Genomic DNA, 12,228 nt, shown 5'->3' on the forward strand with positions numbered 1-12,228 from the left:
CCCATACAGAATAGCTTCTACGTTGCTACTTGTAGGATTTTTGCATCAACAAATAATAGAATATATATTGTAAATGTTGATGTGGTAAATTAAGACCACTGTCACATCAAGTATCTCCAAATTTAGTGCAACATAAAACATTGCAGAATTCAGTACAAAGGACCAGTGTCCTCACAAGGTTTCAGGTCTGTCCGTCCCTTTTCCAGTATTTCAAGTTTTTCTTTTAGTCAGGTTTTGGATTACAAACTGTCTCCATTTCAGTGTTACAACTTCCCCTTATAAGTCACACATATACACGTACTCACAACTGAGAGGCTTTCAAAATCCAGATACACACCTGCCACATCCATACACGTCATTATAAAGTGTGTGTGTGTGACATGTGTGATCAGTTTCACTTGCTGATGTGTGCCCTGCACTAGAAACTGATGCCTTTCCAGACTCACCCTAGCAAAAAGACATATTCATCTACTAGATTTGTTCATTTCTTATTTAAGCTAGTTATGATTTAGTTAGATGATAAAAGAAGCACCCCGCCAAACTAAATATGGAGTTTTCTTCCCTTTACAATAATTGTTGTGTCATCACTGTATGCACCTTAACACAAGGCAAGTTTATTCAGACTACAATGAAGCAGACGTTTTCAGTGTGACACAGTGAAACTACTCACAAGGCCGCTAAATGTGACCTGCAGGTCAAATGTTACCCAAACCAAATTTTAACAGTGTCAGTTTGGCCTTGAATTGACAGATGGAAGGATTTCTGAAGGATCAGCTCTGTCTACAAAATCCTGCACATTAACAGACAACATACTTGTAGAAAATGTTCAACTGTTGGCAAAACATAAGCACAGTGGTATAGTATGTGATTTTACAGCTCTAAACAATAGTTGTATATTTGAATAGCAGATTTTAAAGTGTGTTTTATATTTGATTGATGTTACGAAGCAACGTGTAAACTCCAATGATGGCTTTAAAACTCCAAATGTTTAGTTTTTTGTGGGTTTTTTTTGTTCATGTGATGATGATATATGAAAATACAATAAGACAGACCCACTTTGGCACTTCTGTGAGACATTTTCCTGTAAGTACTATCACCAAATTTCCTTTGTAACAACTGAACCAGTTGTACCGGTATCCCACGGGGCTGGATTGGCCAAACCCTCACCTGAAACATGAACCGTGATTGTGTAGTTACATTTTTACATTCATTCTGTACAACTAAAGAAGAACCACAAGCCTCTGAAGACTTTGTTGAAACAATATAACAATGCAGAAATGTTTACTTTAACTTCAAAACGTGAAATTGCAAATATAAGCACTGTGTTTTTCCAGAAAGCCATACAAACACATCAGTGTTCCACCTGCACTGGGAGCTCAGTGACCTCCAGATCTATTGATTTATAATAAAGGAGGCCAAACAGCTTGCTATCGGTCATTGCTGCACTCATCCCTAAAATTGTATTTAATACCTGGACCGTTTCTCTCAAATGATAAATGATGTTATTCTCATGCTTTGCTATTACTTTGCTTTGGTTTTTCTTTCTTTCTCTTTTTTTTTTTTTTTTCCGTTTTTGTTTTTACTACAGTGAAACCATGGACCAGAATTTTCAGTATATTGTCTCTTTGCATTCTGTTTGACAACATGTGCTCTCAGTGTTACCCTGAAACAGGTATGCCTTGCCCCCCAGTACACACACAGGTGCAGGGTAGGTCTTGCTGGCTTAAATTCAACATGAGTGTGGAAAGGGCTGTGCCATGCCATCCAATGTCAGACAGAAAGGTTGTTTCAGTCAATCCCATTGGAGCCAATTATGTGCAAGTGTGCGGTCACCACACTCTGAGCTGCTCTGGATAAATGTGTCCACTGTGTAACATTTGCCAATCATGGTGGCTGTCCTTGAGCTCAGTTATTAAAGAATAATAGGAAATAAAAAATAAAAACCTTGAGGCTTTAAGACCTGGTTGCACCAAGACTTTCAAATGGACCACTTGTTTCTTCTGCATTGTGTTGTGTTTCAGGCTGATTTTAAACTGAGTAAGTGTGTTATGTCTTTATGAATCACAACAATAACCAATAAAAATATTTTCTATTCACTTAGGATTGATAAATAGACAAATTAGTGAAGGCTGATTAAGTTGTTGCCAAATGAGCAGTTGAGATGTTTAAGGGTCTTGTTTAGGTGCCTACAGTGGTTCACCTCTGTTGACACAACAGCTACTTGAAGTCTTCTGTAGCCACTAGGATACCCCCCCCCCCCCCCCCCCCCCCCCACCACCACCACCACCACCATCCCCCCACCACCCACAGCCTGGTCACACCTGTCATGTGGTAGTTTCTCCAATTTCACTTGACAGAATAGCTGAATCTGAGCATTTAAAGCCATTAAAATGGCCCAATAAACCAATAAAATGGTTTATTGGGCATTTTAAATGCAACAGTGTCATTTGAAGGGTTAGATGTCTCATAAGCATCATTACAATCTACAAAAACATTCATTAAGACATACATAAACATACCCAGATCTTCAGTCAAAGAGCTGCTCTGATTTTAGATTTGGATTTTAGTTTGAGGTCTTGCAGATTTTACAAAGCCACCCAAGTTCACAAACAATACCATTCATTTGATTTACACTTTATTTCACATGATCAGCTGTAAGACTGTGGTGGAAAATACTCTGGTCTTGAGAAGTTGTAATACATCTAAGAGTCAACTGTCTTCTTACAATGAACATTTTATTATAAACTAATACAAGCACACGCTGGAGCTTGGAGAGAGAACTCTCTCTGCAGATGCTGAAGTAACATCCGATTATAAACCATGCTTAACTCCTCCTAGTTGCTGGGCAGACCACAGAAAACAATCATTCTCTCCTCCAAAGCTAAACTGAGCTCACTAAGCATCAATCACTCACTATATTACTTTATTACCTTTAACCTTTAGACAACTGGTCAACCAAGCAGTTGACAAGAACAGATGCCCTGCAGGAAACTCTTCCTGTCTCAGACTTTGTCTGCACATTCGAGACAAGGATCATATAACTTAAAGAAAGCTTTGTGCATAGACACAAAACACAGCAGAATCACAGCAAATCAATGCATATATGTCTAATACTTAATACAAACCAAAACCCATAATAATTTCTCCAACAAGACCTTGTCTGGAAAAGCGTGTCCCTTTTCCAGTCGTGTTAAATTAAGTGAACTAATTAACTTGTACCAGCCATCAGACCTCCATTTATAAATGCCACAACAGTGAGTCGCAATGCTTCTGTAAACAACATTCTTTGACCTTTTCACTTTAGGAAATTAACTCGGCTTGACTTTATTTTATATAACTTTTTCAGCATTTGAAACAATTAAATTAATAAAGAATTGAATAAAAAAAAAAACTGTAATAGCACTGCAATCTAAATAAAAACAGTGCTAAGAGTGAAAGACAAAATTAAGGCAAATCAAAATGATAAAAACTGTATGAAAGCCTAAAGGAGGTCTTTGACTCTAACCAAACTTAGAGCAGGTTCCAGGAGAGGAGCCTGAAAATGGAAGGTTCTACCTCACAAACCCTTCTTATTTGGAAAATATAACAAGTGTTTTTATGAGAAGGCTCATCCAGCTGGGTTGGTTTTGGCAGTCAGCTTAAATGGCAATCAGTCAGCTTAGAATTTGGCGTGGAAGTCACTGTCAATATGAACGTTTGTATGGACAAATATTTCATCTATCGGAAATGAGACTCCATCTGATGGGTTTGCTTGGAGGACAAAGTGATCAAACCAGTTGTATTCACAAGATAACATGAACACTTTTGACATGTAAAATGGCTACTAGTTCAGAATAAGCATTTTCTCTCTTTTTTAACCTTTTGACCTGTCAAAATGCTGAATAATCATTAACTCTTTCAGTTTGCTTATAAAATGTTGGATCCGCCACTGTCCCATTCTGTTTTGGTGCCGTCATTTTTCAAGTCTTCCCTTAAACTCATAACGTCACAGAACCACTACGTGATTATTTTTTCCTGCTTTTCATTATGATTGTGAAAATAGTTAAACCACACCTCTCAATAGGCTTGAAAATCCTTTCTGATCAGATCAGCTGATATGACTAATTTTTGTTCTGATTGGATGCTCAGTCGGATTAAAAGTGCTCCTGGTAATCGCAGCTACTGAGTCAGTGCAACCTGAACGACTGTATTATTACTTGGCCACGACCACTTGTTTTTGACATTTTTTCAAAAGTTGGAAACTATACAGATGATCCAAATAAAACTGTCTTAAAGCAAGACGAAAGAACTTTACAGATTTTTTGCGCTTGCCGAATGATTAACGGTGAATTCAGCATCCGTTTTGCATCCTGACTCTTATTCCTACCAGTAAAAGCCAGTCTGATGTTTACTATTGTCTAATTTCTAACATTCTTTCTTATCCTTGCTTCCTTCGATAATGTCCTCTTGGATTTCTTTGCCATAGTGTGTGTTCAAAGCGGTGAGTGTTGATGATGGCTATATAAATGTACAAAAGAATTAATGTCCATAAACCATGAAAACTACTCAAAAGCACCGAGGTCAATAACTAGGTCAGTCTCATGCCATGTTTAAAGAAAGTTGAATTTGATATAATTTTGCGATTTCCCAATTTTTTGGGGGGGCTATTTGGTGATTTATACAATGTATGAAGCCAAACCAGTCAGAAAAAGTGAGCATTTGTCATGTTTCACCTTAGAGTGAAAAATTTTGTCCATTTCTTTAAAGTGATTCGTGTGTCCTGCTTGTGTTATTTTCACAAACATGAGCAGATCTACTTGTCATGGAAAAATCTCTCCATTACATCTGAGTTGTCACTCTGGTACATTTATTTCCACCATTAAATGTCACCATTTCACTATTCAGATAAAAATGACTTGAAATTACTTCAAAATATGTTACCGAAACTGTCTGGTTGAAACTGTAATCATTTTTCAGGTATGCCAAAACAGCCTCATGAGTAACATCACCCATCCTCACAACACCTCTATCCGCACAAAGCCTTTACTACCAGAGGCATGGTCCGCTTTCCAAGACATCTTCACCTGCTTTCAATTCCAGCAGTCTCGCCGGAATTGAAACCAACAAAGGAGAGGAGGAGAGCAAAAGGGTGAGAGGAAGACGAGAGAAACGGATGGAGACAGATATGAAAGCAATGATAACAGCAAAGGACAAAGAGACAGACAGAGAGATCAGAAGGTGAAGATGGAGACATAGATTGTCGGTGAGAAAGCGAGTGAGCGGGGTGTAGTAAAGTGAATTAGCTCCAGTGGATAAGGAGCTCTGTGCTGCCTGCCAATTTTGCTAATCCTCCTCACATCTGGCTGGAAAAGTCACTGTGTGTATATATATATATGTGGGAGTGCCATTGTAGGGCAGCATTCATGTGTGTATTTGAATTTGTAAGCGGAGTCTGCATATCAGCTCTGCTCTGCTCATGTGCCAATACAAGAGCCCATATGGTGAGTGTGGAGGCACAGATATGAACGCATGTTTGACTGTATATTCTCTATGTGTGTCCCTCTTGCACAGAGTGGCTTTCAGAGCGATAAAATTGTCACACTACAATGAAGCCAACCTACTGCTCCTCTGAAGCTTTATTGGCTTAGTTGGGAGAATCGTCTGTGTGGTATAATGACCTCCTATCTCCTTTAGTCCTTCATTTTTATAGCAGCTGGGCAAAAGGTTTTTATTCCCCCCTAAAAATGGTCTTTTTCTCAGTTCTGACAATACCTTTTGAATAGACTGACTGACTTTTGGCAAAATAAATAAATAAATAAATAAAGCTGGGCATAATTTTCTAGTTTACTTTAAAGAGAACATAAATCACAGTTTTGAATGATTTAACACATAGAACATTTTTGTATATCAACACCTTCAGATGTTTGGCTTTTGAGCCATCATACTAGAAAGTAATGGCAGATTTGAATAATTCCCATTGAGCAACAAAGAGTTTTTGTGTCTCAAGTCCACTGGATGAAGAGAAAACTCTTGATTATTTCATAAACTTTACACACAATGCTTGTTTTATTAACAGACTTGGATTGACTAAAGTTGATCTATTGGTAATTAAGTGAGCCAATTCTGATATTGACACAAAAATGCCACTATTTGTAGTGCTTGAGTGACTGCAGTCTTTGCTCTGAAAAGGAAGAATCACTACTGAAAATAATGACACGGTTACACCAGTAGTAACCATCCAGCAGGTAGGATACAAACAGACAGTTCCAGTTGACCGTGATGCAGTGGCGACCTGTCCAGGGTGAACCTGCCTCTTGTCCAGTGATCACTGGCATACGCTCCAGCTTCCCCTGACCTGAAGGAAAGGGATGGAAGGAGTTTCAGTTGATAATTTGGTTCCAACTGCTTTATGATTTCTGATAAATTGGAATTTGGTTTTGATGAAAGTTAAAACAGATCTGCTCACACAATGTTCCCTGCTTATCTTCCTCATTTCCAAAGACACCAGTGCAGCCTGATAGGTGTGACAGTCCACCACCACCAGCTAAAAATGAAAAAACAAGCGAGCCATTTCCATTCATCCATTTTCTTGACCTCTTGTTCCACTTACGTGTGATGGGGAAGCTGGAGCCCATCTCAGCAATCATTGGGCGAGAGGCAGGGTACACTCTGGACAGGTCGCGCAGAAAGAACAACCATTCACAATTAACCTTGCAAGCATGTCTTTGGATGGTGGGAGGAAGATGTAAGGTGTACTTTCCGGGTAAGGTGGGAGTACCCGGAGAGAACCCACACATGAACATGGAGAACATGCAAACTTAACACAAAAAGGCCATTGTTCTAACCTTCCCCCAGCCAAGGATCGAACCAGTGACTTTCTTTCTGTAAGGACAGTGTTAATCACTCCTCCTCGAATGAACCAAGTGTTTTAAAACTATTTTTGGTGTTCCACTGGTATGGAGGTTGAGAACAACGAGCATTGACTTCATTTAAGCTAGGATGTGACTTTTCTATGCAGGTCATGGTTGTGGCGGATCGCAAATTTTGATATGATGAACTGACACAATATTTCAATATAAATTCCTTGTCTCAACCAAATTCAACATATTTCTTTCTATAATGGTTTTAATAAAGATTGAAATTGTGCAAACATTTCCACTTTACGACTGCTTCCTGTGCAAGTCACTCATTTGCCTTGATACAGGAACTTGTGGTGAGTCTGTACTGCTTTGACCTAATCATCTGATGTTTTTCAGCTTTCGCAGCAGTACCCATGTGAACACTATGACAGGTCAGTACCCACACTGAGAGTGGTTCTGTGAAGTCAGCTTGATGTCTCTCTTGTGCAAGAGGTCAATTAGCATTGATGTGTGCATAAGTACAGGTAATTTCCACATATCATCAGGTGTATTGAGGCGATACTGCTTTTATGCAAGAGAAAAAAAAAGTACTTGATGGCATAAACTCCTGCATGAGTACAGGTATGGGTGCCAGTGGGAGCGAGATCACCATGGAAGTGAGATCATAGGGTTTCTGCACATGGCTGTGGGGCCAAAGGTGCAAGTGCTGTCGTTGCCTCTCGTGGCTTTAACTGTTTTATTGTTTTAATGTTTCCATTCACATTGCATGGTTGTTGATTGTTTATGGGTGTATATGTGTTGTCTGTGCCGCAGATGCTTTTGTCAAAGAAAAAGATGCTTAGACATTGGCTAAGAGCTCCAGAGCAGCAAACTGAGAACAGTTCAGCTTTGATAAACACACTCACACTAATAATGACTCCAGTGCTGGTTGCCACAATTATGTAAGAACACCCCCCCCTTTGGCATTTGTTTATTTTATTCATTTATTTATGATTTATTTTTATAGATTATTATTGAAGATATATATTTAGGTATATTATATACTATTTCAGTCTTGTTCTTTTTGTTGTTTTTTTTGTTTTGTTTTGTCATGTATTTGGCTTTGTTTGTTTGTCTGTTATGTTAGCGACATAATTCAAAAGTACATGAACAGATTTGTTTTTATCATTCATTCATACATGTTCTAAACTGCTTTATCCAATTCAGGGTCACGGAGAAGCTGGAGCCTCCCCCAGCTGGCTTTGGGCGAAGGCAGGGTACACCCTGGACAGCTCGCCAGTCATCATAAATTCAGCCATCAAGGGGTTCATCAGGTGCATTTTATCAGGAGTATCTGGCTACTTCTCATAAAAATAGTAAGTAGTTTTTATTAGGTATATAGTGACTTATATTGTGGTCATTTTTGTATTTTTTGGGTACCAGTGGAGATTGAAAAAGTTTTTCATGTTTGGTTCATAAAACCTTTGAGTTTCGAAAAAGTTTACTTTCTTTTTCATATGATTGTATATCAAGGGTAATAAAAGATTAGGACCTCATAGTAAGAGTTCAGACTGAGTACAGTGTCATGCTAGCAAGTTTTCACTGTACCAAACCATCTTCTGCAAGTGTGTGTGAGAATGTTTTAGTAAATTCTCTGTATAATCAAGTTTTCTGCATTGTGGACTCAGGCAGACTCCAGATGGTGTAATTCTGTGCAGACAGAGTAACTTAAAGCTGGAGAAAATGCAAGCAAGTCAGGAAAAGACTTATATGGACATCTTTTTCATTCCAGAATTGCATTTTAAAAACTGTACTGTAGGAGTACTTTTGACCAAAGCTGCACTTTAAACATTGTTTGGAACTAGGACTAGATCATTTTCTAGTTTAACACATGCTCCATGCAACAAGATTGTAATATGTTGTGTTATCTCAGATAGCTGCTTGTGCTCCGTTTTCTTTGTTTTGAGTTGTTTTCTTTCCTTTTTATTTAAATATTAGGATTTAAAATTTTTGGAAGCGATCAAGAAAAGTGAAATTAACACTAAGTGTATTTACTCATTACCATCCTCATTACCATTATGTTAATCCAAGAACATATTTTTCATAATTATGGAAAACCTGCTGATTTGGAGGGAATATCTTAAACTACAGGGACCTGGTGGAGCGTGTGGAGTGGGCCTGTGAGCACTCAACTCTGCCTTCACATCATAATAAAACCACTTTGGTCAGCTGGCACTGTCATAAATATTAAGGAGTTATGGGCAGTCCTACAAGTCTATCAGTGCAGCACTCGCTCATCCATCACACCAACTCATCTGCAAATCCATCCTTGGCGAGACTCCACTTTATCTGAGCTCACCAGTCCACATCTCCACCTAGCTCCAGCAATCCCCCCACCCCTCTGAACCACACACCTTCTTTGGCTGTAACCAACTCCACCGTGCAGCTGCCAGACACTGCAGCTCCAAAAACACCTCCCAAAAACTTTCTTTTTACCCAAGTGATGTTCTTTAAAAGAGCCCATTTTCTGGGTTCTGAACATGCAGCTTAGACCAAAGCATCTCTGTGTTCTCCTCTTCGTGATTTAATCCCTGCTCTGCCCCCGGCTCAACTGTCACTGCAAATAAGAATTTATGCTCTGGTAACCTACAAGTTTAAACGTACATTAATGATGAAATATTAATATTGTATCACTGGCTGCAGCATAATGGGAGCATTATGATAATTAAATGTCCTAATAAGCCTGGGTCGCATTTAATCTCTGTGGGTTTGGGGTCAGCAGATGTGGATGATGCCTCATTATAGAACTAGCACAAATAGAAAAAAAAAACATGACTTTTTTTCTGTGATCAGATTATTCAGTTTGAGACTGTGTTTACCAAACCAGCGTAACTTAAATTTTTGAGGCATGTGTTTCATGTATTAACTTTCCACTCTTTGTTTTCTTCATGCAGGCAGATTTTGCAGCTTCTGCTCAACTTTATCTCCCCTGGATGTCATTAATCAAGCTTGTAATTTCCTGCACCGTCCTATTTTGCCTTGAACCCTTTGGCAGTTAGATGAAAAGTTGCCTTCGGAGCTTTAATAATGTGTTCAGCTAAACCAAGTGGGTCGGTAAGGAGGATTAGTAAACCGATCAGAGGCATCAGTGAGCTGCTACAAGTTGTAAAAAAGGATTGATAATTTCTAAAATCAGAATGTTTGAACTTGTTGGTGTTCAGGAGGACATAATCGTGTCAAACCCCCCTTTTCCAGTTCATTTTAAATGTCATGCGTTGTTCTTTTTAGGATCCCTTCCATGCATGAATTGTTACACTTGTCATATTCACTTTGGTGCATTTCTCCCAACAGAATAAACATTTTCACAGCAGTCGGTGCATTTCTCAAAATGCTAAGTATAAACTGCAAAACCAAGTGGATAACCTACAAGATCATGTCACTTGCTAAAGACAGACTGTTCTTACCTCTAAATAAGCATTTATGTCAATTAAAACAGTCAGAGGCATCAAAAATGAAAAGTCCTGTTACCAGTGAGTACTAACAAGGTACTCAAATGAGTTAATCTTGTTTTCATTGTGACAATCTGATCTGTGAGTGTTTGTGAATACAAAACAGCCAGATCTTGGAGACACAACCAAAAAATACCCAAGACAACACAACACACGGGATATACAGTCATCTGAAAACTACAGTAAAGTTACACATTAATCTGTTTTAATAGAGTAACTGAATACATGATACAGAATACATTTGATTTACATTTTGTTTCATACACTCTTTGCTATCTGATAGAAATTTACTCACAGAATTATGCTAAAAGAAACCTCGCACACTTCAGTCACTTCAACAGACTTAAAGTATCGAGTATCAACCCTGTATTCCAACAGTAAACAACATACTGCTGTAACAACACTTTACTAAGTCAAATGCATTGACCGTATATGAAAGATGGAGCCTCCAGCGGTTAAAAGTGAAGCCTATGCGGAAGTGCATAAAACTACAGTTCCCCCTTCATCCGCTAGGGGCTGACTGCAAAATAGAACAAATCCCCATAGACTCCCATGTTAAAAAAGCCAATTTCACAGCAGAAATAAACATGTTTATAGTCTGGTTCAAAAATCCATTTTCAGTTCAGTAGGTCAGGTTTAACTTCATGACAACCATGGGGGGAGTGATTTTTTTTCTAACTTGCCTGTTTAAAAGTAATTTAATCTCAAAATTCGGCATTTTTAGGGGCGTGTCCTTTTGATTGACAGGTACCTGATCTCCTACTTCAAGTAAGAAGAACGTAAAACAACCGCGGTTTTTAGCCGGTAAACAATGTGACTTAGCTTTAGCCCACTTACCTCTGTTAGCTGGTTAGCTCGTCTTGTCTCAGGGCTAGCTCAGTTAGGTCTTATCTACAGGCAGCTCGGCATTCGCTCGATGTCAATCATCCACCATGACGCTCACAGCCCCCCTCTCAGCTCCACCTCTTTGCCCATATTTGTATTTTCCGGGTGAGACAATATAAACGACCTATAAACCGAAAATGGATTTTGTACCAGGCTGTAAACATGTTTATTTCTGCCGTGAAGTTGGTCTTTTTAACATGGGAGTCTATGGGGATTTGCTCTGTTTTGCAGCCAGCTCCTAGTGGATGAAGGGGGAACTGCAGTTTTATGCACTTCCACATAGGCTTCACTTTTAACCGCTGGATTTGCCGCTTGTCAGAACCCAGTGCATGACATCATGGAGGCTCTGTTCATCTTTTTATATACAGTCTATGGTCAAATGCAACTGAACATATTAAATCACTCCTGTATTTAAAAAATACATTTATATGTATGATGAATCGAGAAATAAAGTACATCAAGATGTTCCTGTCTGTCTGGCCAGATACATCTACATCACACCTGATACTTTGAGATACAGTGAATCCACCCTGCGCAGGACATCTTGATAAGTAGTTCAACGTTTGTATATGTATTGACTCAAGCAATGAAATGAAGACTATCATTTTCATGGGGATCGATTCTTCTGCAGTTAATTCTGACTAATATGACTAAACCAAATTATATAGAAATTAGCGCAGAAAATCGCAGAAAGAGCCGATGATTCACCGATGTTAACAAATTAGGGCTGTGATGATATGCTTTTGTCCCGATTTGATTAAATTATTAATTTTTTGGGTGCTGATTTGATTCAAATTGCAATTCTCACACTTCTACAATATTGCTGATTTATTGTAGATTAAAAACATAAAAAAATGTATAAAACTTTTTTCACTTGTCATTTTTCATGATTTCAATTAGGAAAAAACAGCACAGTAGCCAGACCATCATTCTGCTGTTATAACGCCCAAGAAGACAAGTAAAAAGATTAATAAAAACTATTCCTATTAATATACCATTCCTATCCATGAATATTC

Source organism: Telmatherina bonti (assembly GCF_933228915.1).
Source record: "Telmatherina bonti genome assembly, chromosome: 16".
In the NCBI taxonomy this organism is placed as follows: Eukaryota; Metazoa; Chordata; class Actinopteri; order Atheriniformes; family Telmatherinidae; genus Telmatherina; species Telmatherina bonti.